Raw genomic sequence first — 27707 nt, 5'->3', positions numbered from 1 at the left:
CTGTGGGATGAAGGAGGGAATGGACGACAATGAGAATGAGCGCACAGCTGAAGGACTGTGCGTAGGGAGGGGGAAACAGAACCGCGCTGGGCCTGTGAGGCTGCAAACAAAGACCTGGGAGACCTGGGAGAGTGAGTTGAGAGACGATTAGGAAAAGAACCGCACGATGTTGGAACGCACTGCAGCTGGTGGGTGAGCACCCCGTCGCTGGAAGAATACAAGCCCAGAGCAGATGAAAGACCACTTCATAGAACTATAGTACAGCTAAAAAGCCCAAGCATTGCGTGGGTGCTTAGAATAAAAACTCTCTCGGGGCGCCTGGGTGGCTCAGTGGGTTAAGCCCCTGCCTTCGGCTCAGGTCATAATCTCAGGGTCCTGGGATCGAGTCCCGCATCGGGCTCTCTGCTCAGCAGGGAGCCTGCTTCCCTCTCTCTCTCTCTGCCTGCCTCTCCATCTACTTGTGATTTCTCTCTGTCAAATAAATAAATAAAGTCTTTAAAAAAAAAAAAAAAAAACTCTCTCAGTCCCTTTCCACCTGACTTCCGGCATTCTACATGCTAGGCCAGGGGTCAGCAAACCTCTGTAAAGGGCCAGAGTAAATATTTTCGGCTTTACAGGTTATGGGTCTCTGCCCCAACTCTTCAACTTTGCCTACTGAGCAACAGTTGCCGAAGATAATGACATAAATGACAAATGAACGTGGCTGTGCCAATAAAACTTTATTTGCAAAAACAAGCAGGGGGCCAGATTAGGCCCTGGGCCCCTAGTTCTAGAGGGATGCTCTCGTCAAGTGAAGCTGTGGGCAACTGGTAGTGTTAGCTCCCCCCGACCCAGGGTCCAGCAGATAATACACACTGCTTTGCCCTCAGGCCCCATTTAAATCATCCTAGGCACCCCACCCCCCAATTTCTTTGCCCTTTTACCATTTATTTTACTATTCTTGCTGCATTTGCCTATGTTTGAAATTTTCTGTCATAAAAAAAATTTAAAGAGAAGAAAGAAAAGAAAAAGAAGGCTTCCCAGAATCCAGACCCACGTAGAAAGCTGACCCTCTCAGTCCTGCCATCTCTAAACCACCACAAGCCAGCACTGGGACCCCCCGGGGCCCCCCACTGCCAGCACGGGGACCAGACACAGCAGAGAGAGGAAGGATGACCATGTCAGAGGTTTCTCTACAAGCTGAGGTGCCTTTTCAGAGGACGCTCTTTTCTTCTGCAATCACACTTTCCCTCCACAATCGTTGCTACGAAAATGTCCCTTCTATCACAAAGAACAAGTTAGAGGACAATGTTTTATGCCCTGATGTGACAAAAGTTAAAGGTAGCAACCCTATATGGGCCCTGATTTATTAATTAATTTTTTTGTTTGTTTGTTTTTGCCAGTTCAGATCCTAAAGTCTGAGAGCTCCTACCCCCTCTTTGGGTCCTAAAAATGAACTTTCCCTCAGGCTTCTCTTCACGCCCCAGCCTCACCCCTCCAAGACCCAATCTCCCACATGAAGCACCTGTGTGATGCCCCCAGGTCCTCTGCTACCCCCGAGGATGGCTGCAGCCCCAGGGTGCCCCCAGCAGAGGCAAAGGGGTGCAGGGATGCCACCCTGACCTCACGGTCCCATGCTCAAGGCATGTGTTGGTTCTCAAACAAACCTTCGAGGCTAGCAAGACAGAAAACTGAGGTACAGAAAGGCCAAATGACCCGTCCACGTTCCTCCAGCAAACCAACCGCAGGCAGAGAAGTGTGTCTCCACTGACGGCTACCAGCCCCAGGCAGTGCGGAGTCTCTCTGCCTTCATCTTAACCTGGCTCACCACACATCTAACCACCCTCTGACAGCAGGACTGATAGAGCATCATCTTTGCTTAGTCTGTGTTTTCAGTGACCAGTTCAAATAAAAAATTAAGTGTCTAACCTGCACACAATTTTTTTTTAAGATTTTATTTATTTATTTGTCAGAGAGAGAGGGAGAGAGAGCGAGCACAGGCAGACAGAATGGCAGGCAGAGGCAGAGGGAGAAGCAGGCTCCCTGCCAAGCAAGGAGCCCTATGTGGGACTCGATCCCAGGACGCTGGGATCATGACCTGAGCCGAAGGCAGCTGCTTAACCAACTGAGCCACCCAGGTGTCCCACAATTATTTTTTTTTTAATGTCAAGAATGGTACCTGTCTTTAAAGAACTTACTGGCTGGTCAGAAAGACTAGAAGATTCTTTTTCTTTCTGCTCCACAGAGTGCTGAGAGCTGGAACCTTCCACATCTGGAACATTCCAGAAGGCCTGGCAGATCAGGGAGACCCCAACAGTGCTCCTGCTGGGAGCGCCAGGCCTTAAGCTCCTTCCACACCTCTCTGTGGAGGCCTGAGCTCTCAGGACCCCTCAATATTGAAACCAGTTCCCCAGAAGACAGAGAGGAAGGGACATGCCTGGGTCTTGCCCCAGCACGCATGACCTGTGCCAATGGAACTAGCTGCCGACGGGGGATGAAGTCAATTGTTTCCAGGATAATTAATTTAGAATCAGACACAAACCTACTGGGAAATCAGTCCATTAACAAAGAGGCTCAAGACCAGAATGGGGAAGTTTCAGCAATGTGTGGGCAGGAATCAAGGTATATTCTATATCCTGAGGGGCTTAGGGGATTAGGGAAGGAACAAAGTCCCAAACACTGCAAGGGGACCTCCATGCAGAACCTCCCTCTACTGGAAATCGGAGATGGGGAAACGGGAAGGGGTCGGAGAGGAGAGGTCGAGGGTGTAGTGTGGATAGGCAGCAGGGCTCCTGGGGTTTTGTTTTTAAAATAGTAGCTTTCTTGGGGCACCTGGGTGGCTCGGTGGGTTAAAGCCTCTGCCTTCGGCTCAGGTCATGATCCCAGGGTCCTAGGATCGAGCCCTGCGTCAGGCTTTCTGTTCGGGGAGCCTGCTTCACCCCCTCTCTCCCTGCCTGCCTCTCTGCCTACTTGTGATCTCTGTCAAATAGATAAATAAAACCTTTAAGAAAAATAGTAGCTTTCTTGAGATACAATTCACAAAGCACACAACTCACAGATCTCAGGTATGCAACTCAGTAATCGCACAGAGTTGTGCAACCATCACCACAATCAACTTCAGGACATTTTCATCTCCCTCAAAAGACACCTACACCTATTAAGAGTCACTCCCCCGGTCCCAGCTCTGGGCAACCCTAATCTACTTCCTGTCTCTACAGATCTGCCATTCTGGACATTGCACATAGGTGAAATCACATAATCCGTGGTCTTTCATGACTTACTCCATTCACTCAGCATATTGTTTTCCAGCTTCGTCTGTTGTATAGCACGTGAATGGGATTTCCTTTTCATTGCCAAATAATATTCCACTCTGTGGATCTAACACATTTTGTTTACGCATTCATCAGCGGGTGGACACCTGGCTTGTCTCCACACGTACGAGCATGTTTCACGGGGATGTGAGTTTTCCTCTCCTTGGGATGTACACCTGGGAGGGGAACTGCTGTGTCATGTGGGAACTCTCTGTCTAAACTTGTGAGGAACTGCCAGGTTCTTTTCAAAACAGCTGCACCAGTTACATACCTACCAGCAGTGTTGAAGTGTTCCAACTTCTCCGAGTCCTCGCCACCACTTGCATTTATCGGGCTTGTCGACTCTAGAAATCTCAGTGGGTGTGAAGTGGTATCTTGTGGTTTTGATGTGCATCTCCCTGATGACTAATGATGTTGAGCATCTTTCCATGGGCTTGTACCATGGAAAATGCCTGTTCAAGATCTTTGCCCTACTTTCAATGGATTATTATTTTTTTAATACTAAGTTCTGAGTTCTTTATTCTAGGTACAAGTATAGAATACATGTGACTTGCAAATACTGTGTTCCATTTTGTGGGCTGTCTTTTCACTATCTTGATAGTGTCCTAAGTAGCACAGAAGTTTTTAATTTTGATGAAGTTCTATTTGCGTATTTCGTCCTTTGGTCATTTATCCTTTTGTTATTATATTCAAGAAACAACTGCCTAATTCAAGGTCCAGAAGATTTACACCTATTTTTCTCCTAAGAGTTTTATGGTTTTAGCTCTTACATTTAGGTCTTTGATCCATTAATATTTATAAATGGTGTGAGGTAGGGGTCCAGCCTCATTCTTTTACATGGGACTATTGATTTGTAGCAGTACCATTTGTTGAAAAGCCTATTCTCTATAGAATTATTTGCTACCTTTGAAAATCAATTGACTGTAAATATGAGAGTTTATTTCTGGAGTTTGAACTCTATTCCACTAATCTACGTCTCCCTTTGTGCCAGTACCACACTGTATAGATTACTATTGCTTTGTAATAAGCTTTGAAATCAGGAAGTATAAGCCCTCCCACTGGGTTTTTCTTTTTCAAGACTGTTTTGGCTATTCTGGGTTCCTTGAATTTCCGTATAAATTTTAGAATCAACTTGTCAATTTCTACAAAGAATTCTGCTGAAATTTTCATAGGGAGTTGTGCAGAATCTATAATTTGGGAATGGTGCACTCTTCATAATATTAAGCCTTCTGATCCATGAACATGGGATGTCTTTCCATTTACTGAGGTTGTTAATTTCTTTCAAAGTACATTGTCAGTTTCAGAATAAGTCTTGCACTTATTTTGCTAAATTTATGCCCAAATATTCTATTCTTTTTGATACTACTCCAAATGGATTTATTTTTTTTTCATTTAATTTTCAGGTTCTTCACTGCAGTACACAGAAATGCAATTCATTTTTTTATATCGGTCTTGTATCCAACAAGCTTACCAAAATTGTTTATAAGCTCTGAGTGTTTTTAGTGGATTCCTTAGGCTCTTCTATGTGCAAAATCATCTTGCCTACAAATAGTTTTAATTCTTAGTTCCCAACCTAGATGTCTTTCATTCATTTATGGGGTTTTATGTTTTTGGTTTGGTTGCCTGTGGTTTTTTTTGTCTGTTTGTTTGTCTGCCTAACTGCTTGCTCTCTTTGATTAGAACTTCCAGTACAATAAGTGGCAATTGTGGCCATCCTTGTCTCAATTCCTGATCTTAAAGAGAAAGCTTTTAGTATTTCACCATTAAGTATGACATTAGCTGTTATGTGTTTAATTTAATTTATAAATTTCAGCCTGGAATTGATAACTTTGTAAGACTTCTCTTGAGTAGTTAAGAGATTCTTAAGGAATCATGTAAAATGTTCTATATGTAAAATGAGCACAGATGCCTCCCTGAACTGCCCTTGGACTATGGGATGTTCAGCATTCCCTGTGAGTAACAGGGCCTGCCGGGTGCTTGGGATGGGGGCGGGGGGGTGCTGGTCTCCAAATTCACCAAGACTCAGCCATGCTTGTCCTCAAACCTGCCTACACAGGCTGTACTTACGTAATTACATAACAATTAAATTTTATGTAAACCATTGGGATAGGAATTAAAAGGGAATTGTTTTTAGGGAACAAATGTTGGATATTTGGGGACGATCACTGCTAAATTAGGCATAGACAAAAATCACTGTTTGATATTGGGAGGGTGTTCCCTATTTCACTTGACAGAAACAGAAACTGAGAATCAAAGAAAGTAAGATGGGGCATTAAAAGGTACTACAAAAAAGGTCCAGGAGACCCATTATACAAGAGAGGCGTTGGTCGTAAACCAGGGGACAAGTGGAACAAATGCACGTTTTATGTTCAAATAAGACGTTCAGGTATGTCTGCATCATTTTTTGATCCCCTCTTTACTGATCTTTTTCAATCAAGCAACTCCCTGCCAGGGCCGATGGCACTGGAAGAGGGCTTCTTCTAGGACACAAATACAATGGCGGTTACCTGGGAAGGTGTGACAAGATGTCACTTGTTTTCTATGTCCCTTTCACCATTTGGCTTTTTCAAAACATTCCAGTGAGTATGCATTGCATGCATTGCAGAGAAAATGTGTAATAAAATACTTTTTTTTTAAAGACCCAGATTCTATTACTTCCTGCTAACAATGGGAAGGAATCCAGAAGTGCCACCCTGTCCTGGCCAGCATTGTTTCTGGAGCCAATGAAGCACCCCAACGTTACGAAGGTCAACAAGAAATACAGAAAAGGAGCAATACAGAACACCAAACTAATCAGGATTCTCTGGCTCAAGTGAATTGCTATTTTCTTTGCAGTTAATTAACACTGAAATCGACTCCCTTGGTTTGGCTGGAGCTGAGAGAGGCCCCTCCTCGGAGTTCTTCGGTTCACCTGCTGAAAGGCAGGCTTGCTTTCAGAAGAAGGTTCAAGTAACCCCACACCAGGCAAATCTCGGTTTCCTGGGAGAAGACCAGAATTCAGAGTGTTTTTGCAGAAACACAGTATTTCTGCTTTGCTCCACACCGGATGAAGCCCTCCCCATACCTCATCAGCGCGAATCATCAGCCATCTGGGGTCTCTGGTTCTCAGCTCGGCCGCCCGTTACCCCAGTGCGGGGGACACTCTGCAGGGCTCATTTACTCCAACTGGCTCAGGACTTAGGCTCCCTCAAAGGGTGTTAAGGAGGTTTGTTTTGTGTTAACAGTCTCAAGAAGACAGATCAACCTCCCGACAAAAAACAAGAAGTCACAAGGGGCGGTGCACGGTGGGGAAGGGGGGCAGGCAGACTGAGTTAGTGCTGGGGACGGAGGGAGCACCTCCAAACGCTGCTCCTGAACGAGACACACGGGCATTTGTACGTCTGTCTCCTCCTACCTCCTGGCCATCCCAGGACGCACGTTCCTACAGGACAGCAGGGGAGGCCAACCTTGCCCCCCAACCACGTACCCCGGCAACATCTACACCCTCACTTCCTCTGAAAGAAAGGCACAAACAGAAATGTGCCAGGGCCTCGCCCTGACCTGGAGAGCTCTGAGGGCCCCACGTGTGCACACGTCAGACACACTCAGACTCACACTTCCATCTGTGTCCACAATTACTCCTCGTGCTTTAGGCAGACAGATCACCTCTGTGTGTGCAAGTGTGTGTGTGCGCAAGCCATGGCAGAAACCTTCCAAACATCACCAAATTCTCAGTGGTCACCCCTTTGGAGGGAGGGGGTATTGTACAATATGAATTCATTTCCTACTTTTTTAAATATTCTACTGTGAATATGCATCTATCATATTTCTGTTCAGAAAAAGTTCAAGTGCACAATCTTCTTAAAGATTTTATTTATTGATTTGAGAAAGGAAGAGCACAGAGGGAGAGTCAGACTCCCCAATGAACAGAGAGCCCCATGCAGGGCTCGATCCAAGGACCCCAGAATCATGACCCGAGCCAAAGGCAGAAGCTTAACCGACTGAGCCACCCAGGCGCCCCTTGGTGCACAATTTTTAAAAAGTCTTTCTAAGACAAGTAGCACGGACAGCCTCCTAGCAGGACCCACTAGTAACCTCGCCTCGATCCCTTCGCAGCACTGAGCACAAGGGCCTCCATGTTACACGGGAACAGAGCAAGGACGAGCGAGCCCACAGAGCAGCCCAAGGTCGCCTGGCCAGCCCAAGGTCAAAGCTGGCCAAGGGGTGTCCTCACACCTGGGAAAAGTCTTCTCTGGTGTTTCCCGAGGGCAGCAGGGAGCACAAACAGGAGGAGAGGGAAGAAAGGGAGCCTCTTCCACGCAGCGAGCCAGACGCCTGCCCGTCTTACTCATTTGATTATAAAATATTTCTGAGCCACCAGATGGTCTAACAGCGGCTGCGGATGCCCAGATACTTTTCTTCATTTCTCCGCACAGGGCTCCATTTCAGGGACCTGAAGACTGATATCCAAGAAGCTGTTCTGGAGTTCCATGAAGACAATAACAGGAGAACTGAAGAAACGCCGTGCGGTGCCCCCGCTTCCCCTACAGGAGTCTGTTCACGCTTCCCAGATCAGCGGGCCTTAGGCTAATCCCAAGACGCCGGGGCACTCGGGCAGAGCCTGCCGGGGCCCCTTCCCGCGCAGCCGGCCCGGATCGCAGCTCTCTTACATAATTAATCCCGGCTCAGAGGCACAGCACTCCGCCGTCTGGCGCGGGGACGGCCGTGGGGGGAGCAGACATCAAAGACCACATCTTCCTTGGCCTCCAAGATCAAAGCCGCGGGGTTGATGAGTTCACCATAGCACTCCCTCTTCTGATCGGCTTGTCCTTTTTTGTTTCTTGTTTTAGTTTTTAATAAGAGACCCTTCATGCCTGCTCCTTCAACAGCTCAATAACCTAGTTAAAAACACAACAGGTCAGGGCTTTCCACGGAGGCATGAGCCGGGCTCAGGCTGGGCTGCGTGTGACTTCAAAGAACGGATGCCCTGATGTTCTCAATAACCCAGAGAGCCGCGCGGGTCTTCCTGAGCCGGAGGTTGGCTCTCAAATTACTTGCCTTGGAAGAGTGCGGCCCCAGGCCATTTGTCCAGTCTGCACCAGAGAGACCCAAGACGGACTCTTTCTCTTTCTTCTCTGGTCCCCCCACGCCCTTCACCCCTGACCCACCTCCTAACAGGAGAACAGCAGAAAGACTTCATATGCCACTGCGGCTGATCTCAACGTCCCTCCGTGAGGATGCGTTTTGTTTCTGGCCTTTGGCTTTAGTCGCTTCCAGCTGGATCACGCTGAGACAGCAGGGGCCTCGCTCAGTCCAGGGTCTACAGCCAAAGGTACCTGCAGCTTGCCAACCTGTCCCTCAGATCCTTTACCCAAAGCCACTCCTCACCCTGAAAATGCTAGCCTTCCAGAAACCTCCAAATCCAGAACCAGAAGAAAGAACCCTGGGAAAAGCAGGACTGGCTTACGCAAAGTCAGGGGGCAGACACTGGGCTTACTCTCCTGCCTGGTGGCCCACCACCCTCTGCCAAGAGTCCTAGGGGCGATCAGGTGCAGTCAGTCCTTCACACCCTAGTGAGAATTACCAGCGGGTTTCACTCCTCTTGCTCCAGAACGCCACTCTCTGAGGATGGGCCTTAGTGGAGGGAAAGGGGGGTAAGTAACAAGTGTGCTGTGTTTTAGGAAGTGGGACAGGCCTCCACGGGCTGCTGGAGTGTGCACCTTACGAAGGAACAGTCTCTAGCAGGAGGGACACACTAGGGGAAGCAGTGCAAAGAGGAATAAAAAGGAACAAATGTTTCTCTTGTCCTAAAACTCCGTGATTCCCAACCCTGACCTTAGGTAGGGGCAGGGAAACAGCTCCTCCTTCCCTTCTCCCTCCCGTCCTTGGGACCCTGATCTAGCGGATCATCACCACAGCCGGTGGTGTTTCTGCTGTGTGGCTCGGCCACGCCCCGGCTTAAGGGTCTACCTGCCCGTAAGGGGGGATGGAGGCCGTAAGGGGGGATGGAGGCCGTTGAGAGGAGAAACAAAATGGCCACTACAAGCCACAGCCTTGGATTCAGGCCACAGGACAGACACAGAGAATCCTCAGAGGCCAGGCCAGAACGTTCTGCCCAGCCCCGGGAAGGCAGACGGCCCAGCCTGGGAACAAACTGGTCCTTGACCAGTGACAAAACAAAACTCAGCTAGAGAAAGAAAGAAAGAACCACAGAAGGAAGCTTATCAAGAGGCTTCAACATATCTGGCTCCTCGCAGCCCAGACACCTTAGCATATGCTGTTCCTGATGCCTAGAATGTGCCCGCCCCAACTTCTTCCCATGCCAAACATCTAGCATCCTTAGAAGCCCAGGAGAGCGCACCTCCCTGGGAGGCCTCCCTAACCCTGCCCAGGCTGGGCTAATTCATTCCTCCTGGAGCTCTCTGGGCACTTGTCCCCGTGAGCGGTATTATTTGTGTACTCCCTCCCTGATGAGGCTGGAGTCTTTATCACCCGAGGCCAGGACCCAGAACTATCTGGCCTGGCACAGGGGATGCTGGGCTGCGGCCTTGGAGAGAATGCGGCGGTGAGCCCCCCGCTGCACCCCCACCCCCGGGGAGAAGGAACACAGCCCCCACCTCCCACACTTGCTCAGTGTGGAGTCACAGAGTCCTCACCAGCCATGAAATTCCATCCTAATTCACACCGAATCCCACCTAAATGACAACCACAGCACTGCTGTGAAAGGAAGGACCCCTTCCTTTAAGTTCAGATTTGGGGATCTCTGCGAAATATTTGCATTTTCTCCAGGGTAATCGGAGGGGGCTGCCCCTAAGACAGTGGCACCGTTGGCAAGGACCCCCTGCTCCCTCCACCTGCCGGCCCCTGCTCCGGCTGCTGGCCCCACCCTCCCTCGGAGGTTATAACAGACAGAGCAGCCCCAGAATCACTTCCGATTGTAACAAAGCCAAGGTCTCCCATTCAGGTTTCTGGGTCTCTGGGCGGCTGCCAGCCTATCAGGGAGAGTTCCTGTTTAAAGACCCCAGACCCGGGGTGCCTGGGTGGCTCAGTGGGTGGCTCAGTGCCTTCAGCTCAGGTCATGATCCCAGAGTCCTGGGATCGAGCCCCACATCGGGCTCTCTGCTTCACGGGGAGCCTGCTTCCTCCTCTCTCTCTCTACCTGCATCTCTGCCTATTTGTGGTCTCTCTCTGTCAAATAAATAAATAAAATCTTTAAAAAAAAAAAAAAAAAAACGACCCCAGACCCCACAAGCCCTCACCCTAGGGTCACCACCAAACGTGACAGAGAGGGACTGATGGCGTGAATACAGCTCGGTCCCTGCCAGGATTTCCATTACGAATCCAGACCCCTGGGTCGTCGACAACCCAGGCTGTCAGAAAAACTGCCCAGGACAACCCATTGAAAGCATAACCTTCCTGAGATCCTGTCTCTAGATGCATTAGTGTAGCAGGCCATCATGTGGGATTCATTTGGAGTTTAAGACAGATCCAATATAGCATCTAGAATTTATAACAGATGTTTGGGGTGTGTTTGGGGATGGGGAGGAATGATTTCTCCCTGAGAACAGAAATCTGAGGGTTAATTAAGTAAAATCATCATGATTCTAAAAACACTTTCTTACCCACAAGACAACAAACGGGACAGGTATGCAGATACCCAGATACCGCAGAGGAAAGGGGCTACAGGCATTTGGGCTGGCTGGGGGACGGGGCCAGGAGGAAATTTACAGGGCTTTGCAGGACAACCAAGCCCCAGAGGAGCATCCCCTGACATCTGGAGTGAGAGCCTAAAAGCAAAGCTTTGGGCAGCAACAGCATGGGCCTAGCAAGCTCAGCCCCCTCTGAGCCTGCAACGGGGGGAACAAATGGGGTGCCACACCCGCAGGGGGGGTGCCACGCCCCCCTACAGCTGGTCTCTCAAATTTACCCCCCTTCCACCATAAGCGGTATTCTGAGTTATCCAATAGGAAAGACACACTAATAACCAGAACATCTCTCCACCAGCCTCCGGAAAACATCACCCTTTACCAAGATCGTGCAGTTTCTAGCAACAGGCCCTACCATATAACACCATTTCTTTACATGGTCAGAACACTCTCGACGCCCACACTGAGGAGCTCCAGGAATAAGGAAAGGAGGCGTTAATATCCTTTCCGTTCAAGGGAGGAAACTGGGCTCAGAGAGGTTAGACAACACCTGCAAAGCCATGCAGGTCAAAACGTCACAGTGAGGTATGTGGGACTTTTGCTCTGCAGGGAAGGGGAGAGCGGGCCAGAAAGCAATGCAGGCACCCACCCCTCACTTGATTCTCACATTTTTGAAAAGTCACAGGATGAGAAACCAAGTGACGTCACGCGCGCCCACAGACTCTACCAGACTAACAGAATCTGGTGAATGAACCCTTGGCATCACAAAGGCCAGAACCACCAAGAATCCCCAAGTTGTGGCCTTTTGACTCCCCGCCCCACCCCACCCCCCCATCTCTCAAGCCCAGAGCTCTTGCGATAGGCAAAGAGGGGAGTGTATCAGCCATGGCTGGGGACACAGGAACCCCAACTCCTCAAGGGTTCTGGCAGGAGGAAGTACTGGTCGCAAGTACCCCAAGAGGACCCCTGACCCAGGGGACCCGCCCCGCCAGCCTGGTGCCTAAGCCTCACCATCGGAAGAGGGCGGCAAGCTCCCTAACCTCGCATGCTCTGTACCTCGACCTCCCCTTCTGCACTACGAAGAGAACAGCCTCCTACCTCACCATGTCGGTGTTTAAAACTTTTTCTCATAAAAAAACTGCCAATACACAGAAAAGAGAGAGGACTAGTACTGTGAGTGCCAGGTACCCATGACCTAGCGTCAGAGGCCAGCACACGGTGCCTCTTGTCCTCTCTTGGGCACACTTCCTGCCCAGCCCCTCATGCCCACCCCCACAACCCCCAACTCTCCACCCCGTCACCCCCCATCCCCCCTTCCTTGCTCTGATTAAGTGAGCCCGCACGACGCCACCACAGCCACACTCCAGGCGGCCTCCGCCCCCACCACCACCACGCATCGCTGTTCTGTCTATGGACGGGGCCGCTGTCATCTGCCTGGTCCACCTCGCAGGGACACTTCAGAGCTCTACGAAACACAGCCAGTCCCAGACGGATGATGGCGCCACCAACACTTTCTGACCTGACGGTGTGCAGAGGCCAGCATTCCGTAGAATCTGGACTTTGAGTCTGAATTTGGGTCTTTCCGGGGCTGGCAACACGATGCTCGGCGGCCGCCGCGGCTCCCAGGCCGCCGCAATCACAGGGGCGAGCAGTCGAGACACGGACAGCCATGCTGCGTCCCCAGAGCCATTCTGTTTCTCACGTTCAGGACAGTGTTCAATAAACTACAGAAGATGTTCAACCCTCGGTTTCAACACAGGCTTCACGTGAGAAGACTTTGCCAGCTGTCAGCTGACAGAAGTGTTTGGAGCATGTTGAAGGCAGCCCGGCAAGAAGCTACACCGTCGGACAGGTCCGGTGTGTTAACTGCACTGGCGACTTGCACTGGGTTGATCGGGGACATCACCTCACCATCAGCAGAGGATGATCGGCACAGGGGTGGGCTCTCTGGACAGTGCCCTCCAAAAACACGGTGTCACGGGGTCTTGCCGAGTCACAGGTCATGACTGTGCCTTACCATCTTCATAGCCCGCTGCCCACACAGGGCGGGGCCCAGAGAAGGTGGCCCAACCCTCAGCGCTACAGCTCCGCGAGCACCTGCTCATGCCGGCCGATGCAAACATCACCTTGCCGAGTCCGTCCTGCCCCCTAGAGTGGCAACTCCCCCGCTTTACCAACAGGGAGCCTGAGGCTCAAAAGGATGAAAATCACACGACAACTAGACCTGTCGGATTTCGAAGTTCGCACTCTGTCCCCTTGTGTTGCCCCTAATCACTTATCAAAATATTGTTCATTATCATTCCCTTTGCTTTGTTTGAGAAGACACAGTTCTGCAGTTCCTGGCATATCCACAAGGTTGTGCAGGCATCACCACTGCCTAATTCAGAGCGTTCTCGCCTCCCCCAAAGACACCCCCATCCCCCCTCACCTCTGGCCCGGGCAACCACTGATCCACTATCTGTCTCTTCAGACTCGCCCATCCTGGATGTTTTGTATCAGTGAAATCTTACGAGATATAGGGCCCTTTGCGTCTGGTGTCTTCTGCGCAAGCTCCCTGTCTTCTAGCCTCATTCACGCCAAAGCGAGAGTCAGCACCTTGCCCTGTTTACAGCTCACTAACATTCCATCGCACGGATAGACCACACTCCGTTTATCCGTGCACCAGCTCAGGGATCAGAACACCACTGCTGTGAACATTCGTGTGCAGGTCTGTGCGGACGTGTGTTTTCTTGGGCACAAACCTGCAAACAGAGCTACGGGTCACATACTAACTCTATATACTAATTGTTTGAGGAACACTGCTCGATTGTTTTTCCAACGTGGCTGCCCCAGTGTACATCCCCACTGCCCATGAGAGTTCTAATTTTTCCCCTTCGTCACCAACACTTGTTACTATCCGTCTTTTGGGTTCTGGCCCTCCTAGTAGGTGACCCCTTTATGGTCTAGGCATCCACAGCTCACTCCGCACCTCTGGGAGATCTCACGGGCTCCCACAGTCAACATGGAAAGGAGGCAGGAAAGAATTTTACTTTTTTTTTTTTTTTAAGATTTTATTTACTCATTTGAGAGAGAGAGAGAGAAAGAATGAGCAGAGATGGAGGCGGAGACAAAGGGAGAAGCAGACTCCCCGCTGGGCCGGGAACCCCATGCCAGAGCTCAAACCCAGGACCCAGAGATCACGATCTGAGCCAAAGGCAGACACTTAACCCTCCAAGCCACCCAGGTGCCCCAAATTTTATATTTGATAGATGAGCCAATGGCAGGCCCAAAGATAATGAATAATGTGACACAAACATCACCTCAATCTCAAAGCAATCCATTCCTAGCTCAGCTCCCTCCCCTGGTCCGGAGACCAAGCAGAGGCATGAGGTTCAACCAGGGGCTGAGGAAGGAATGTGGCATTTCATTGGGCCCCGCTGTGAGGTTTACTTCAATTGCAACACGTACCCATCATGCGCCCCAGTCCCCGGGTCCAAAATGTGCCACCTCCGGGAAAGAGGCTTCCTCCTCGATAAACAAGCATCTGTCTTCAGTTCTGGGGGCTAACAGGATTTATAACGTTCCCTTACGTTTTCTAATAATAGTAAATCCCCTCCCCAGGTCCAAAGATGGTCAGCGATACCTTAATGCCGATTAAGCCAGTGTTGCCAAGGCCAGCTCATCCTCGGAGGGCAGGCTCTGATGGGCTTCCTCAGCGCAGGGCCTGGGCCAGGCACCTCTCGGAGGGCCACACGGCCAGCCACAGGGCACGTCAGCAAACAGAGCAGGGGCTGGGCAGGGGGGAACAAAGGGGTTGGGGGACTTTTCGACACAGACTCCAAAAGCCAGAGTGGCAGAGGAGGAGCCCAGTCCTGACTAAGAGTCAGGGTCTCTCCTCATTACTTGCTGTACAATCCCGGGCAAATTTCTCAACCTCTCTGAGCCTCAGGCTTCTCGCTTAAGAAAGAGCGAGAACATCTGCACCACCAAACCTCACAAAGCAGCTACAAGAAGTAAATAAAGTTGTTATAGTCATGGTGGGGGAGAGGGGTTTGCAGGGCAGTATTTCCACGCAATAGTATTTTTTTCCTTTGAAAATGAGTCATCGGGACTAATAATTATTTATAATTTCACAGCAGGAATTCAGTAACAGTGAAAACCTGACATAATAAAGAGCAAAAGCTTTACAAACGTGCATGTTCCTAACCTAGCAATTCTACTTCTAAGAATCCTGAGGCCTAATGACACGAAGTGGCGAGGGCAAGGGGTTTAGACATGTTCATCACAGCACATGGAAAATTTTACTGCTCAAAATCGTCCCACCCAGGATGCCTGGGTGGCTCAGTTGGTTAAGCAGCTGCCTTCAGCTCAGGTCATGATCCCGGCGTCCTGGGATCGAGTCCCACATCAGGCTCCTTGCTCAGCGGGGAGTCTGCCTCTCCCTCTGCCTCTGCTGCCACTCTGCCTGCCTGTGCGCTCTCTCTCTCTCTCTCTCTCTCTAGCAAATAAAGAAATAAAATCTTTAAAAAAAAAAATCATCATTGACCTTTCCCATGGGGGGAGTGATACTTCTCACCCCACTAACATCAGGCCTCACCATATGGTTTGCTTTAGCCCCTGCAATGTGAGGGGGAAGAGAACGGCCTTACGATCCAGCAACTGCACTACTAGGGATTTACCTAAAGGATACAAAAATACAGATTCGAAGGGATACCCGTGTAGAGCAGCATTATCTACAACAGCCAAACTGTGGAGAGAGCCCAGATGTCCATCACCTGCTGGATGATAAAGAAGGTGTATATACTACTCAGCCATCAAAAAAAAAAAAAAAATGCAGTCTTGCCATCTGCAACACCATGGATGGAACTAGAGGGTATTATGCTGAGCAAAACAAGTTAGAGAAAGACAAATCCCTACAATCTCCCTCGTAGGCAGAATTTAAGAAAGAAAACAGGTGAACGTACGGGAAGGGGGAAAAGAAAAAAAGGAGAGAGAGAGACAAGCCAGAAGAGACTCTTAAGGACAGAGAACAAACTGAAAGATGCTGGGGGGGGGGGGGTGGCTACATGGCCGAAGGGGACTCGGAGGGCACTTGTGATAAGCACAGGTGTTGTAGGTAAGTGATGAATCCCTGAATTCTCCTCCAGACACCAGTAGTGCACTGCATGTTAACTACTAAAATTTACATGAAAGAAGAAAGGAAGAGAGAAGAAAAAGAGGTAGGGAGGGAGGAGGGAGGAGGGAGAGGGAGGGAGAAAGGAGGGGCCTTGACGAGCGGCACAGGCCATCTCCACTTTGGAGAGAAAGCTTAACCATCCTGTTGTTCCACCATCTTTTCTCTCTCCAGCACGAAACCAGCGATGTCTCACAAGGGCTGCTCTGTCAGCCTGGGCCCCAGGGGGACAAGGGTGGAAAGCAGAGCCATAGCCAACAGTCATGTAACCTGAGTGAGAGAAAACCTACATTGCTGCAAACCAGAAGATTTAAGGGGTCATTTGTTACCAGAGCATAACCTAGCTGACTGATACGCAGCCACATTCCGACTAACGCAGAACGGCAAGCAACATAAACCACCAGCTAAATAACAAAATACGTACTGACAAATAACATACTGTACGTTATAAGATATATTCAATGTTTATATGTGTTACATGTGTGTTATATACAACTTACATTTATACATAAGTACCTGTATATCTTACTAGATATGTGTGTGTATATATATATGTATCTCTACGATATGAGGTCAATCAAATGTTCAGTTAGTTCAGAGCTAAAAAACTGTCTGCATACAAATACGTTCTCAATATGGTATTAACTTAAAAAAACAGAGTATGAAATAGTATTACTGACCAAGGATTAGTCTCCATAATATAAAAATATCTATAAATCGATAGGAAAAAACAACGTACCCCCAAAAAGAAACTGGACGAAGGAAAGGAACATGCCGGTCACAGTGAAGGAGAGCAAATATGCTGAAAAGGTGTCCAACCTCGCTAGAACTCAGGAACGTGCAAATTAAAAGCCCGTGAGATACTGTTTTAAATGCATGAGATCCACGGGTTAACACGCTAACATTGGAGAAGACCAGTGCTGGAGAGGTGTGGGGAAAGGAACCTCTTACCCTCATAGTGGGGACAAGAAGCCACCGCAAATACCATGAAGATGGTTTAAGAACCAGTAACAGGGGACGTGAGCAGAGGACCCAGCAGCTCCCCTGGTAAAAACTCCGAAGGCTCCAGGAACTCTCATGGTATGCTCATGCGAGTCGCTGCTGTGTAATACAGGGCCCCCTCAACTTTGCAGCATAAAATAAACACTCCTATATCACAGGTCCTTCAGGTAGGAATCTGGCTGTGCCTTCGCTGGGGCGGTGGGGGTGGGAGGGCTCTGGTTCAAGGTCAGTCATGGGGTTCCAGCTCGGTTTCCGTCCAGGGCTGCTAGGCAGTGGTGGAGGGTCGGGGTGGAGCACTGCTCTGGGCTCACTCCCATGCATGTTGACAGCTGCCCCACAGGGTGCCCTCACCATGTGGCACCTAGCTTGATGCAGCGCAAGGGACCCAAGAGAGGGCAAGAGAGAGCACCCGAGTTGGCTACCGCAGTCCTTTTATAACCTAATAAGGGGACATCACAACACTCTGCTGTTTTCCATCTTGGAATCAAATCAGTAAGTCCGGTCCACACTCAAGGGCAGGGGATCCCACAGGATGCCGGGATCAGCGGGCACCGTGTCCAAGGCTGCCTTCTGGGGCACTCAAGAAAAACACAGCGCTTGCCACAGCGCTCTCTGTAACAGTAAGAAAAAACTGGACACAACTTGGGAAATGCGGTTTATTGAGACAAGGGAACGCTATCCAGCAGTTAACAAAAAGAGGGAAAAGAAGACCATGGACCATACCTACATATCACTACGACTGACCTCAAAGACAGTGTTAGACATATCGTCAAAGGCCAAACTACCAAACAACACGAAGAGGGCACCTGGGTGGCTCAGTGGGTTAAGCATCTGCCTTTGACTCAGGTCATGATCCCGGGGTCCTGGGATGGAGGCCCGCATGGGGCGACTTGCTCAGCTGGCAGCCTGCTTCTCCCTCTCCCTCTGCCCCTCCCCCTGCTTGTGCTCGGTTCTCTGACAAGTAAATAAATAAAATCTTTTTGAAAAGATGTGAATAATAAGTAGATTTAGGATTATTTCTAACACATAGAAACTAATGTTTGTTTAAAGCTCTTACCACGCCTGTGGCAAGAACCCAAAACATGGATGGACACAGCTCCAGTCCCTCAGCAGAGGGGCGCCCTGAGGAAGGGGCGGACAGAGAGGAGAGGTTGGGCATTGGCGGGCCTGTCACGTTTATGGGTCTTTATAGAACAGTAAGTCAAAATGAAATGAAACTATGATCTTTTTTTGCTAAAATATATATAAGTTTTATTATACGTCTCTATAGGACATCTATAAAGTCTGGACACAGAGGACACTCTTTAATTCTTTTACAGATTAAAGATGACCTCGTATCTATCTGCCTACATTTCCAGAAATCATGGATACCATTTTGTAGACAGAAATGAAGCTCAAGGGGTACACAACGGAAACCTATCAAGGGTTACATGGGGGGGGGGGGTGAGTGCTTACAATTTTATAAAGGATCTTTTTCCCTTTGTTTTTCTGTGTTTGCCTATCTTACAAAGTGATGCAGAATTTTGTGCAGGAAAATGAAAAATTTCTCCAAAGATTAAGTCAACACAACAGTAAAATGGCCACAGTTGATACCAGAGCACATGAGTTTTGAGAGCATAAAGGAATTCCAGTTTACAGGGGAAAGTTTGGGGGGGAACACCTGCATCTTCGGAAGACACGGGGCCCCTGGAAGCTCATCCTAGGCAGCAGCCTGCCCCAGGGATGGCCCGGGGAAGTGGCACCTGTCATCAGGCCCCGGGGGAGCTGTGTGAGAGGTAGCAGCCTGGCTCCTATCCCTGCAGGGAAGGGCCTTCTGCTGCCGGTGTTGAAGGGAAGAAGCTGGTGACAGCAGCGTGCGGGCACCCCGCCCCAGCCCCCCGAGGGCTCACAGATTAGCGGGGGTCAAGCCAACTCCCAGACCACAGGCTCCAGGGGTACAAAAGTTATGACCACCCGACTGATGCCTTCTCTGCTTCCTAAGTCTACAGTAAGAACACATTACTTTCGTCACCAGGAAACAAGTGACTTTTTTATTTTATTTTATTTTAAGATTGTATTTGTTTATTTGACAGACAGAAATCCCAAGTAGGCAGAGAGGCAGGCAGAGAAAGAGGAAGGGAAGCAGGAAGCAGGCTCCCCGCTGAGCAGAGAGCCTTGATGTGGGACTCGATCCCAGAACCCTGGGGATCATGACCTGAGCCTCCCAGGCACCCCAACAAGTGACTTTAAAGGGAAATATCTCTACTTGCACAGGTCCACAATCCCCAAGAGGCTGATGAAAGACGGAGCTCGGGCCGTCCCGCCCCCCAGAGTCCCTGCTGGCTGCCCTGCCGCCACCCGCCCCGCTCCGCCAGGTCAGTGAGAGTCCCCCACCCTCCACATCTGACCACCGCAGCCCTAACCCCGTTCCTCATCCCTGACCTTGGATGTGTTATTAACCCTTGGCCTATCTTGAGCAACGAGCCCCAAAAGATTCCTCCAACCCTGGCGGTCCCGATGAGCGACGGACTGTCTGCCGACTGCCCTCCCCCCAGCCCTACTGGCTCCATCCCCGTTCACCCGGGCTGGGCTCTCCCTTCTGCGGCCACAGAGGCCCACCCCCTGCCCTGCTCCTGAGTCTAGGTCCCCCGCCGCTTACCATGCGTGGGATGGTTCCTTCCTTGACAGCCAGCAGCCCGGCCGGGGAGCTCCGGGCCCCTCCCTGCATACGACCCCCTCCCCGCCACCTGCCCAGAGAGGAACGGGGGTCACAGAGACAGTTCCCAAGACACTGGGCGGGCGGGCCAGGCCGATGAGCCTTAAACACACGACTGGGGAAAGGTCAGAGAACATGGTGACTGTCGTGCCGCTGTAAGGCCTCGCGGGGAGTGAATGGGAACTCGGAGGAGACCCCGGGAAGGAGAGAGAAGGAAAAAGGCGGTTGGCTGGGGAAGGCGTGGGGGAAAGTGGTGACAGGACAGGGCTCGGGTCCCAGTGTGACCTCAACTCTGTGTGACCTCAGGCAAGTCACTTCCCCAGAATCGCCCTCTGGCATCTTCCACAGAAGCAGGAAGGAAGAGGAAGTGAGATAAGGAACCAGTGTCCCAGCAAAACGAGCCCTTCTCCTCTCCTGTCCGTCGGTCTGTCTGTTTGGTAAGAGGGACACACGTCTGCCCTGGGAGAAGGGACACACTCAGGATGCTCACGGCGTGACATGGGAAGTCCACATACAGCAGCCTGCCTCCACACACCGCCGGGCCAATCAACACTCAGAACTAAACTTTTGAGTTCAACGGGCTGAGACCTGAAACACTTCTAGGAAACGCCTCACAGCTCACCGGCAGGCTGTGATCTCTCTCTCGGGCTTGGCCATCAGGATGACCAGGTGCCCTCGCTGACCAACCACAACAGCCCAGGGCACTCACCCTCCACCCGTTCGTTAGCTGGGGCATGGACCCCCCCATCACCCTGCTCCCCAAAGCTGTGGTCCCTCCAGGCCACGGCCCCAGGCTCTGCTGTACCCCCGGAGCAAGCTCCCTGCCTGTCACCACGCTCTACCCGGCGACCGGTGGGGGGAAGCCACAGACACCCAAAGTCAGGCAGATGCCAGCCCCCCCCACCACCACACCCCACAGTGCCTTCCCTCTCAGTCAGGCTCACCTGCCATTTCTGGATGACCACGACAGCCGGGACAGGCCAACCTGACCTCACTGACCTCCAGCAAATCCACTGATGGTTATGAAGGATTTGTTCTAGAAGCCAAAGAAGGTTGGCACGGGAAGGGTCTTAGAGATCGCCTGGGTTCGTGTTTTCAGACACTTTGGCTAAGGATTTAAAAAAGGAACTTCTCCCAGAACCTCACTAAAATGCACCCATGGGGAGTGGGGTGGGGGGCTGAGATGGGAAGGCAGGTAGGGCTGCTGGCCCCTTGCTCCCCCAGGGCGGACTCACACTGAGGCTCAGGGCCCGCAGCCCATGCGTGCGGCAGGTTACCGCACAGCCAGGAGCCAAGGGCGTGAAATGACGACAGGTGTCACAGGGCTGCCTCCTGAGATGACACAGGTGACACAGACCTCCCCAGTGAGCTGACAACAGGTGACATTGAGCTCCCTGGTGAAATGACAACAGGTGACGCCAGGATCCTTTCCAAGTCCCCAGAGGATCAGACGGGGAGGAAGAAGCGGCTGGAGACACCAGAAGAGCCATGAACAAAGAAGGAAACCGAAACCGTAGAAAACCCAAGAACTCACCATAGCGTGGGGGTGTTTGGCGAAAGACAAGCATGGCCTCGCCCGAGGAGCACGCCCAGAAGACAGGATGACCAGCTCGGCTTGGCCGCTGGCCGTAACGTGGCCTCAAGAAAGCTACTGGGAGCTCCTTTCTTACCCAGGAAAATCACTTCTTACATCCACTCGGCCGACAGACGTTTCCTGAGTGTCTCCGGGTTCGGAAACGGTGCTCAGAGCCACAGAGGACACGAAGGAGCCTGTGCTTGAGAACACAGGCAGGAGGAGATACAGGAGGAGGGGCGCCGGGGGGGTCCTCCGGTAGCGGGCGGGACACGTGCAAAGCTGAGGAGGCAGGAGTGGTGCCTTGCCCAGCAGACGGCACACGGCTCTCTAAGCCTGGGACCAGGGACACCTGGAGTGTGGCAGAGAAGTGGGCAGGAGGCCAGGCAGGACCCACTTGGACGCCAGGCAGTCCCCTGAGCTCGAGCTGCCTTCTGCAGATTGCTGGCAAGGCCTCGGAGCATAGAGCAGGAGGAGGCCATGTGGCTCAAAGAAGTCACTCTTGCAGGCGGTAGGACAGACGGACACATGAGGTGGAAAGGGAGCCAGCCACACAGGGAAGGGGGGACAGCCCAGTCCACAGGAGAGGGGCAAGCGTGGACCAAGATAATGATGAGAGCCGTGGACGGGAGCTTGGGTCTCGCACTGCCGTTCGTGTGCTTGGGAATACTTACTTAAAATGCAATTCCCAGGCCCTTGCCCAGCCGTGTGTGTCTGACTCCCAAAGCCTGGTTTGGGGCCCAGGTACCTACGGTCTTGGATAGATGTGGATAGGATCCACATTTCCAGAAACACAACACGGACAGCAACCGCCCGCGCGTGAAGCAAGTTAATGTCTAGCAAGAAGAACCTAGACCTGGCATGCAAGAGGCACTCGAGAAAAATCCCTCAAATTTTCCACAGCTAGTGCTGGCTGCCACCTCTTGAGTGTGCCAAGCACTTAAATACATCAGCATTCAAATTAATCCCTCACCAACCTGATTCCGGCGAGCACTGTAGTTCCCATTCACATGGGAACTATGGGCTGAGGCAGACGTTTCCCCCACATTTATACGTTGACGCCCCAACCCTAGGACCTCAGAATGTGACCAGACTTGGAGACAGGTTCTTTACAGAAGTGACTGGAATGACCGAGTCCCATCTGGCCGGTGCTCTTATCTGAATAGGAAATCAGGACACAGACACGACCCTGTGAGGACACAGTCAGGAGGCAGCTGTCCACAAGCCAAGGAGAGAGGCCCAGTTAAGGAACTTAGCAGTAAGGGGCCCAGTAGTAAGGACCCAAGTCCCCTAGGCCTCTCCGAAGAAAATGTTCCCAACCACTCTCCTTAAAGGACTAAGACCATTTCCAATGAGAACATTCTATGCCTGGTCAAGGTCCCCCCGAAAGTTCAAGAGATCATCTCTCCTCCTCATCAGAGGTGTCTACAGGGGGAGCCCCAAGGGGGCCTCAAAGACCCCGTCACAAGGCCCTCCTCACACACTCAGAGATCACCGGGCCGCTCGGAAGAAGAAAATGCGTCTGGCTCACCACAAAACTGTACAAAGTCAAGTCTCTAGTTTGAAAGGAAAAAAAAAAAATCAAAAGGACCAACATTTAAATAACAGGAAGTGTTCTGAGGGCTGCAGACCCTGCAGGCCAAGTGTGCAGGTGGAAGGGGGGAGTGAGCTACAGAGAAGCAGCCGGGGTCCTGGAGCCCAGCACCGCCCGTCACGGTCACGGCCTACACCCCCTCTGACGGTTAGCCCACGTCATGCAGGAAAAATGCAACAAGACAGGCCCAGCACCACTTAAATGTGCACAAACCACGGGATCCTGAACTCTGAGTTCCCGCAGCTGGGAACCACACTGGCCCAAGGCCCCCCCGCCAAAGTCCTGGACTCTGGGCACGGGCAGGGGTGGGGCCGAGGGGGCAGAGGGGTTGGAAGGGGGGGGCACTCTGGAGGGAGAACAGGAAGTGACGAGGAAGAGACTGGCCTCGCTGGGACAGAGGGGCCGCAGGGCTACATGGAGGCTCCCAGGGGGACTCTGCTTCTCTGCCTTTCCCAGCTTCGAACAGACGCCCACATCTCTTGGCTGGTGGCCCCGTCCTCCTCCGCCAAGCCAGCCGCAGCGCTGGCCGGCATCTCCCAGCCCGTTCTCAGTCACATCGCGGCAGACCGACTGCAGCTGCGGGAGGCCCCCCTCTCTCGCGGTCGTGGATCCACCTGGAGAGTCTGGGACACGGTCCCTGAGCCAAGATCCCCCATGTTAATTGCACTGCGAAGCCCTTTGCCATGTAAGGTTGACCTGGCTACCTTACTAGGATCAGGGATGTGGACCCCCGTCCAGGGAGGTGGGGGGAGTGCGGGAGGCCACCATCCTGTGTGCCATGTGACTGTGAAGGAGATGGATTCCACAAAGCTGGAGCAGTGGTTTCTAACTTGTGCGTTCAGAGACCCCCGCCACGGCTCAAAGGCATTCTGAGGCTCACCCCTATTTTCCCCAATGCCGACGAGGTGGGCTGGGGCCGGGAAGCTGCATTTTAATCATCTTCCTCAACAACCTCCACACCCCAAGGGGCCTGAATATCTAGGGTACAGAATATTCAGGTGGGCGAGTTGACCAGATCTTGGACAAAATCTGACTGAGCACCTGCTCCAAGCGAGGCACTGTCCGCCGGAGTGGGACACACTGGACCTCCAGGCACATCGTCACTTCTGAGCTGTAAACCCTCGAAGAAGTCGCTTAACCTCTCTGGGCCCGAGCGTGCCCACTGTGCAGTGGGATCCTTGCCACCACCGGCCTGCTGGGGGACACACCTGGGCCCACACGCAGCCAGGTGCCACCCCCTCCATGCCTCACAGGGCCAGGATTCTAGAAGCACACACACAGCTTGGACAGAAACGGCCTCAGCTTACGTCCTTTTCCGCTTACTACACTTACAGGCCGCTGCAAACGCAGCTTCTGATACATCAGCCAGGAAATGAAAAGTTACGGGTTGAGTGTGAACCATAAATTACCCACTTGCGAGTACATATATAGTAAGTCATCAGCGCAAACGCCGGCTGCAAAGAATGGCACCCGGAGAATTCAGTCCCATACAACTGGGCTCTGAATAACACCATCCTCCGGCAGAACAAGCCAAGGCTCTTGTTCTGAGTGGCTGAAGGTAAGAGTACTCACGCCCACAGATGACCGGCAAATTCGTTCCTGTTCCGTCTTTAAAGTACACTAATCAACTAACACGAACACAGCGCTCTAATACAAACGAGCCCAGAGAATCCTCACGCCAGCCTTACCAGGCCCGGACAGTTAACGCGGTGGACAATGAGGCTCGGAGTGACTTGCGCGGGGCTCACAGGGCCAAGAAACGGAGCCACGGGAGATCTGGAGAAGCAACGGGCATGGTCCCTCCGGCAGCAGGCCCACCGCCGCCGCCCAGGGAGCCGCTTTATACATTCTGGGGTTCTAGAACCAACAGCCACGAAATGCACATTTTGAGATTCTAACACAATCTAGAACACTTGCAAGGATTTCTCCAACTCTCAGCCACGGCTCAAGTCACAGAGTAATGGGAAGGCAAGGCTGGACTCTGGGTAGACTCATGAGACAGGAGTCCTTGCACACGCTGCATCGGGGCTGGGGTCCCGGGGAAGAGGAGCCCCAGGGCGCGCCCCACACAGGCTCCCCTCCTTGGGGACGCCGCAGCAGAGAGACTCTGGGCTGTGTCCCTCGAAGATGTGGGGTCCACAGGTCAAAGCAGGGAGCAGCCCCACGTACTCTGGCCACCCGGACACAGAGCTCGCTCTAGCTGGGTGAGGGAGGGACAGCAAAGACCGCGAGCTGGAGGCCAGAAGGACACGCTGATGTGTTTGCGGGGTGGCGACGGTCCAGCCCAGCTGGAACGCAGGGTGGATCCGGGGGAGGACATGGTGGCCCGCGGCCCAGGCTGAGAGCCCGGAGCATCTGTTAGCAAGCACCGGCCAACTTCAAAGCGCACGGGAGGGGGAAAGGGGAGCAGCATTCTCTAAAAGACAGAATATGTGTCAAGTGACAGTGCCCCAATTCTCCCCAAAGGGAGAAACGCCCCATCTCATGTATTTGTCAGCACTGCCGCTGAGACGGGAGAATCCCTCACGCAGGACACCCCGGACTTCAGGCCAGCCCTGCGCACTCTCCCCTCGAGTCACAGAAAGCCGGTGGAGCCTCACACACTGAGGCTGGGAGCGGAGGCGAAGGCAGGCCCCAGGTCGGCTCACTCCTGGCCCAGGGGTCCAGCCAACACGACCGGACCCCAACCCTCACACCCCCAAAGAGTGGCCTGCCAAGGTTTTGGAGGTCAAGGATAAGAGTGTCAAAGGTCAAGGTGTCCAAAGCAGGACCAACCACACAGGGTTCCCACCACCCACTTTAAGAGTCTGAGGATGAGAAGATGACACACCAGCCTCCTTCAACACACACTCACAGCAACCTCCCACACCCACCGCGACTCCTGCACAGCATCTGCTCGTGGCCCCGTGGCCAGTGGCCCCGTGAGGCAGGGACACCCCCTGTGCTTACTCTGAGAAGCAACTCCAAGAAAACGTGGCTAAGTTCATTAAACTCTACACCCCCCAGGCCAGACTGGGAGAGCGCGCCTGTCCTCCGGCGCAAACAGCTGCCTTCTGTTATTATTCCACCCCTATGTGCTCGTTGGGCACCAGCGGGCGGGCACGCCAAGACGGAGCGTGGCCACAGCAGCGAGGGGACACGGGGCAGCCCACGGCCCACCTGCAGCCCTCCGTCTCACGGGCCTCCTCCTCAGCGGACCGATCAGGCAGGCGCTCGGTCTGGGGTATGAATGGACTGGTGTATGAATGGACAATGGCAGGGCCACAACCTCGTTGCTACAGAGTTTAAGGATCCCCAACTGCGGCAGCATCTCCCAACCATCGCCAGCCCCCTCCAGGGAGCGGAACGAGGCCCGTGGGGTCTCATCCACAAGGCCCTGGACCGCAGCCCCGCGGAGGCACTAATTAGCACCTGGCAGATGCTTCCGGGCCCTCCTCCCGCTAAGAGAGCAGAGGGTTCATATGCACCAGCTGTGGGATTTTGACATCCTAAAAGCATGTACGTGTTAGGAAGCTTCTTTGCAGGGACACCCCAAAGAGACATCATGGCGGCTCTGGGCCCAGCGTTCGGAACCAAGAGGCCGGGTCAGCTGGAGTCCGGAGGAGGAGGGGACCAGCTCTGAGCAGGCTTCTGCAGAAGCAGGTGCAGGGAAAGGCTCGAAGCGTGGGTCCCCAGGGCCTCTGTGGGACACAGCGCCATCTCTGTCCAGCACTCAGGAGCCCACGGCAATCCTGGCACGGCTATCTTAGGGCCCTGAGACCTTGGGCAAGTCGCGCTCTGAATCCCAACATCTGTTAAGTCCCTCTCCTGTAAAATAACTATGGCCCCAGAGGCTGGGGCTCCGGAGCAAAATGAAATGAAGCCTGGAGAGCCTTGTCTGTGAACTGAAAGCCCTGAGAAGGTGTGATGATGGCAGCGGGTGGGTGCCATCCGAACAACACCCCCCCACCCCCCGCCGACACTCCCCACCCCCACCCGGAATGGAGCGACAGGGCAGGTAAGGTCCCTGCTAGCCGGGAGCCAAGATGACAAAGAACAGCACCTTCACCAAAGGGCAGGGCAGACAGACAAAGCGGGACCAGGGGCAGCTCCTTCACCTGCCCTGGGCACTCTTAATTCTGGCTTCCCCAAAAGGTCATGACACAGGTGGCCTGGCTGGACTGGGACCTCCCTCCAGAGAGTTCCACCCCTGCCCCCAGAGACGCAGTCACCCCAAGAGCCAGATCCCCCCACCCCAAGAATTCCCCAGGACCCGACCACTCGCGACAGAGAGCCGTTGTCATGGTAACCAAAGTCTTAACAACTTTGGCATTTCCACAACCTTTGATTGATCCAGTTCCCAAAATTTACATTACAATGAAACAGTATTTGCATTTAATTTATTTTAATTGGCTTTTACATAACTAAACCTCTGGGCTTGGCCCTGTTAATAACAACAAGAGCGAGGGAGTTTTTCCTAGGCGGACAGAAGAACGCTAATAATTTAGCGTTTTCATGTTTGGAAAAATTCTTCGCTGACTTTCAAGTAGGTTTTTGCTTCAGTCTCCATTTTTTTCCTGAGAAGACAGTAGGGCCTTCCCCAGGTTGGAGTTCATCCTTTAGACAATCCTGGCATCACACTGAGAGGGTAATCGGATTCGAATGCTTTCTGTGTCTGTTCAAGGCGTGTGGACAATGGAAGCACAGGTGAGTTCCAAGAGGAGCTCCAAGAGGTATCTTCCTCCCCAGGACACCTCCCTCCAGCCAGAGAGCAGGCACTGGGGGTGACTGTGTGTC

The 27707-nt window shown here is 52.2% G+C and overlaps 1 protein-coding gene across 4 annotated transcripts in view; it reads right to left on the bottom strand.

The window, feature by feature from the left end:
- HPCAL1 (hippocalcin like 1) overlaps positions 1-27707 on the bottom strand; it is a 109664-nt gene that overhangs the window by 65169 nt on the left and 16788 nt on the right. The window lies entirely within an intron of this gene.

Source organism: Mustela nivalis, assembly GCF_964662115.1.
Source record: "Mustela nivalis genome assembly, chromosome: 8".
NCBI lineage: Eukaryota > Metazoa > Chordata > Mammalia > Carnivora > Mustelidae > Mustela > Mustela nivalis.
This window is presented reverse-complemented; position numbering and strand designations above follow the sequence as displayed.